The sequence below is a fragment of the Antedon bifida genome, chromosome 10 (assembly GCF_963402885.1).
Source record: "Antedon bifida chromosome 10, ecAntBifi1.1, whole genome shotgun sequence".
Classification (NCBI taxonomy): Eukaryota; Metazoa; Echinodermata; class Crinoidea; order Comatulida; family Antedonidae; genus Antedon; species Antedon bifida.
Genome location: NC_136235.1, coordinates 9,972,760 through 9,978,759, shown reverse-complemented (window position 1 = coordinate 9,978,759; position 6,000 = coordinate 9,972,760).

Here is a 6,000-nt window from a genome sequence, read left to right as displayed (position 1 = left end):
TTTTATATCGACGGGGCAAAAAATATCTGCATTCTTAAACAATAAGTTGACGAGTCTCAAAAAGTGTGGGCCTGCACGAACCTCCTGCGGGGAAGTTTGATTTCGGCCTAGCCTAGGCCTAGGCCTAGCTGGCCTATCCGTTGTATTGTATTGTATAGCAATACACTTTTTATACTTAGCTAGGCCTAGGCCCCTAGCTAGTAGTTTTTTTATTGGCATGTGGAAGGATGTCTTCGTATCAAATTAGCTTTGGATACAAATTGGTTTTTTTAAGGTAAAGTGGTTGCAACAATAGAATAGGCCTAGGCCTAGGCCTATCATAATAATAGGCCTAGTATTAGCTCTAGGCCTACTAGGCCTATAGTCTATTATAGCTCTAGGCCTAGTTAGGCTAGCTAGGCCTATATGACAGATCTGTTTTCTTCTTCTTTCTTTTATGGGAATGGGTTAGGCCTAGGCCTAAGGCCTAGCTAGGCTAGTATTATTACTATAAAGGCTATATCGTTAGTCTAGTATCAAGCTAGCCTAGGCCGAAGACCCTATATTCAATTAGGTTTTCTGTTGACAGCTTTCATTCTAAAAACTAGGAAATGTAATTTTGGTTTAAGGTTTATTTTTTTTAGGCCCAGCAGGCTAGCCTACATGCTGGGACCTATCATCCTAGTATTGGCCTAGCCTATTTTATACCAATACCTAATAAATACAGTACAATCTATTCGCATGTCCTATATTAAACACCAAACCAAAGACTATTCAGGGTTATATGTAACAAATACGATGTAAATAGGCCTATATGCTTTTTATAAATCAACTTCAGTTCCAAAAAGTCAATATTTATATAGTTAAAAACAAGGAATATTTAAATAACGCTAACTGTTACGCCGTACACATCTTTTGATCGATTCAATAAGCAATATTTTATAATTCGAGATCTGTGCTGACTTGTCTGTGTTCTTGGGTGATTCTTCAGACAAGACATAAAGTTGTTGGTCACTGTCTGTACGACCTAATAATTAATTAAAAAATTAGTAGAATTGTTATTGTTTCTTCAGAAGAAAAAAATCTCAAAATGACCAACAGAAGACGACTGGATATGTGTTTTGAAGCATCACATATTAGAAGACAAGACCCAGATGGACATTTACTGTATTCTATTTGAAGGAAAAGGTAATCTTATAATAGGCTTACTAATATTTTATGCAGTGTAGTGAAATTCAGGCATCACTGCATCAGTGGAAAATTCAGAATGTTAACACCAGACCATGATTTACTGGCTAATTGTTAAAAAGTGATATATTGTGATATATGCAGTAGTTATTTGAAAAAAATCATAAATCATTAATTAAAAATACTGTTGCAGCCAATGGTGCAATTGCAGATAATTCTTCTTTTTATAAAAAAAAGTGCAAAAAAGAATTATAAGGCTTCCATTTCAGCAGGGCTTGATTTTTGTTTTTGTTGTGACTAGCCCACTGGGCAAGATAACTTAACTTAATTATATTAAGCCTATAGTTTAAGTAAATGCTAAATTAAATTATAAATAAACAACTATAAAATAAAATTATTTTTAATTTACACTAAAATATGTTTTAATGTTAATAATAAATTAAGTACAAAGTACTGTAAAATATTTCATCCCAATTGTTAATTAACTTAATCAACAGGTAAGTATAATGTTCCCTTAGGTTGCTTTCTTGGATATTGGAGAAGTTACTGTAGAAGGTCCAGCGGTTGTATACATTTCATAATGGCTTCAGTCCTGCTATCGGGATGTTTGGTACTTCAGGACTAACAATTCAGGATAATGTAATTCACCACACAGTTGGAGCAGGTAAGCAATGCCAAAATACTTCTCTTTCCCTTATATAGTAACTTACATTTTAGATTAATCTGCTGTTCTGTCTTTCCTGGTACATATCAAGACCGCTACAATGCTGAGGATATATCGTGGCCAGCAGGTATTGAAATTGAGAGCTCCAGAGATGTCATCCTACAAGACAACACTGTGGTAGGCTCTGAGATGGTGCTGTACCATGTCAGTGGGGAGATTGTGACGTTGAAAGTCAATGGAGCAACAACGAAGGCCATACTTCTTTGCACGGTGTTCATGACGAGGGATGGTCAGAGAGACTGCACACAGATTGCCAATTTCTTCATCTGGAAGAATTGGGATTATGGAGTCTTTTTCCAAATGACTGATCTTGTTCTTGCTGACAACAACATCGGGGTGATGCCATTTGTCATTGAGCCATCTTCTCTTAGTCATGAAGCTGTTGATAAGTATGTGTGAGAATGGACGTTTATAATTGGTACAAGCCTGTTCTTTGATTGCGATGAGTTACAGGTAGGTTCAGTAAGATTTAACATTAAATAGCATGTTACAAACCGAATACTGTATATATGTAAAAATCATAATGAATGAAACAATGTTAATGACGATGAAATAAAAGTGGGAAACCAAAAAAAAAAAAAAAAAGATATAAACAGTTTCAATAAATATGAACATTTTTATTATTCATTTTAAAAGATGTTTTTTTTTTTTCTGTATTTCAATTTTTATTATATTTTCATTTTGGGGAACTCTATTTTGCATTCTGTCAAATAAAATCAATGTATATTTATTATACAGTATATGCATACTTGACTTTCACTCGAAAGGAAATTTGTCAAAGGACTTTCTTACTCTTCTACCTCCTTTTTCTTAACGTGTACTGATAATGCCATTCCATTGTGTAATCAGTTACGTAATTTATAAATTCTGATTAAAATATTACATTTTTCCATTAACATTTTCATGTAAATATTTCAGAATCAACCGGAGAATGCAGGTCAAAGTGCAAAACAGCGTGCACCTCGTCCAGAGAATGGAAATGCTGGATTCGTGTGGGCAAATTTCATGTAATGGTGCTCAATTTTTTCAATTTCATGGTATACATAATTACCCAGCTATTGCTGGAAGCACAAGATTGCAAGGTATGTAAAAGCATGACATAATCTGGTCCTTACTTGGACAAACCTAGTCCTTACTTCGACAAACCAACAACTGCCATTGTTTGAGTTCTATTGCAGGAAACGCATACTCATACTGTTTACACATGAAGCTGAATGCTTATAGGTACAAAGAAGGTAGCAGTCAGAGACAAGAACAGGGTTTACATACATATACCTAATTTAGGGTAAGTACTAATAGTATTTATCCTATATATCTACGGACCGCTTGCATTTATCCAAGTTACGTTATTGTAAATCATTGTGTATCTTTACTTGCTAATTGCATTATTTTCATCAACCTAGTACACTTTCTGTACCTACAATACTTTTCATTTAATCTTAACACTACAGTAAAGTTAAAAAGACCCCCTTCCCTACGTTTTTTAGATCTAATTTAAGGTCACAAACTACAATTAATGTAAAAATAAATATTATATGGTAACTTTTTTGTCTTTAAATGGTTAAAAATGTGAAAAATAAGTTGATTCTAGTAATTTTAGCGGCCCGCTATAAATCCCAAAATGCATTGCGTGCGGATTGATATTTTTGTTTTTCTTCTGTAATTCACCCACTTTTTGATTGATCGTGAGGCCAAAACAAATGGAAGACTCATAAATTTTCACCGAAAGTACCAGGTTTTCCCCATTTTGTATCAACGGAGTCTGGCAAATATAGAAAGACAATTAATGCAGCAACTATACAACGTCAGGCTAGGTATATAACTAGCATACGATATTCGTACGTTACCGATGTTTACCGGCTAGGCCTACAAAACTCAGCCTAGCTAGGCTAGACCTAAAGACTGCCCACGAGAGGTCATTCGCCGCGAGCTACATAGGTAGTGCATTGTTTCTCACTTTTTATCATAATTTACCATAAAACGTACATTTAAGACAAGGAATGACCTTGTTTAATGTTTTTAAAGTAATATATATGTATTATTTTTACAAAACGTCACAAATTGAAGGGAAGGGGTCTTTAATCCTTCTGAGTGCGTGGAGATGGATTGTGATGCATTTAAGAATGCAATGATCAGAGACGAAGATGGTGGAATTCTAGTAGGATCACGGCCTGGTTATGTTATTCCTGATTCTGCATACGAGTGGGACAGAGATCCGAGACGTGGACTTAGAATTATAGGATTATAGAATTTCAAACATGATGGTTACAGACATCAATGGTAGTAAAATCTTTTATCTAATCTGCTCTTTTCATTAAGGTATCATTGGTACAGAAGACTGCATATGGCATGAATCTTGGCAGGCTTTTGAATGCTATGACTACGATTACGCTATGTTGATTATTGAAAGTCTTGATCCTGACACAAGAATTACGACGTCTTCACCAATCGTCATTGTGTCTAACGGTTATGTTGATTTGATCAATGGACCACAAGATCACGGCTGGTGTCATGGGTACACATGTCAAGAGCGCATCAGCACATTTATGTCTATCGTTGCAATTGGAGAGACTTATGAGATGTTTATGAGAGTTCAACGAATCCTCAAACGTTATGACTTCATTTCCTGAACACAGCTCCAGATCAGAAAATAGTTGTCGGCATCTGGTATGCCAATCCTCAACGCTTAGATGCGTACCATCAAGGTCACTATGTCATGCCAAATAACAGGCAGCTGGATGGAGATATGTTCATATGGGTTCCAGAAGATCCAAATAGACCAGACGATCAGTTCATGACTCCAGCATTTATGGCGAGAACTATTTTGATCGCGATTGGCAGACTCTTTGGATACTTATACGTGGTAGTGACCCAATTGACATCATCACTACACCGGTTATAATGGTTGACGTTGGTGTGGCTTCTGTTGATGTTGATGACTTCTATGAAGAAGATCTTGTTAACAATCTTGCCAGTTTGGTATATATAATACAGTAAGTAAATAGCTTTCTTTAACCATATTAAAGTATCACATAATCTATCCAGATTTCTTCTTTTTTCAGTTTTATATGTTTAGAAATGAGTTGAATTTTATTTCATTGCCTATTCTTTTAATATCTAAACAATAATTAACATTTCTTCCTTACAGGCAATTCAACCCTAGAACATGATGAGTTAGTTAACCTTCAAGCAGAAATTGTTAATGCAGCACAAACCGGTACTTTGTACGAGAGTCTTGAAGTTGAGGTTATTAGCAATGACCGATCCTTCTCCCCCAGCCGAAGACCCAACAAGGGGTGTGAGAGCAACAAATACAACAGGAGGTCCAAGTACAGGCAATAAAACGTAAGTCACATTTAAGAAGTAATGAGTTGAAGTAGAGTTTTCTGTAGAGTTACTGTTGTAAAGAACTGGCTTGTATCGTCTTGTCCAAAGTCTTAAATTGTATTCTCATGTGTGGCTTGTAACGAACATAACCATAATGCCTATATCATTACAAAACAACATAACTAATTGGTTCACAGGTATTCTGAGAAGCAAGCTGAAGAAGAGGCATCTAGTGACCCAGGAGTAGAAATCATCTATCAATTCTCAAGCACAATGAGTATACGTTTACAACGGCTGATGCTATTTGAGATTCAACCTTGCATCTCTATATTGGATACCAGTGTAGATTTAACACAATTCTTTCTAAACTCCAATATAGGCTATCAAGCTGTGGTAATACACCATAGGTTTGATACAAATATTCTACGAAAAAAAAGGAATTATTCAATGATTTTTACATCCATGGAAAATGCCCAGGAGTATCTGATGCAGAGCTCGTCAGCAACAACACTGTAGATATAATCCATGGCTGGGCCAACTTCACTGATCTTGCCATTAATCTGTCAGGAAGTGGTTACTTCTTTAAATTCAGCATTGTTTATTCCAACTCATCCACGCTAGAAGGTATCAACTCAACAGAGTTTTCTGTCATTGAGGGTGTTTTCCACATATCAATCGCAGATCAACACTAAAAGTTGTTGAGAAATTTGATGTTCAGTTTAATCTAATTGAAGATTTTACAATGGATATTGCAGAACATCTGGATTCCAAGGTTGGTGATT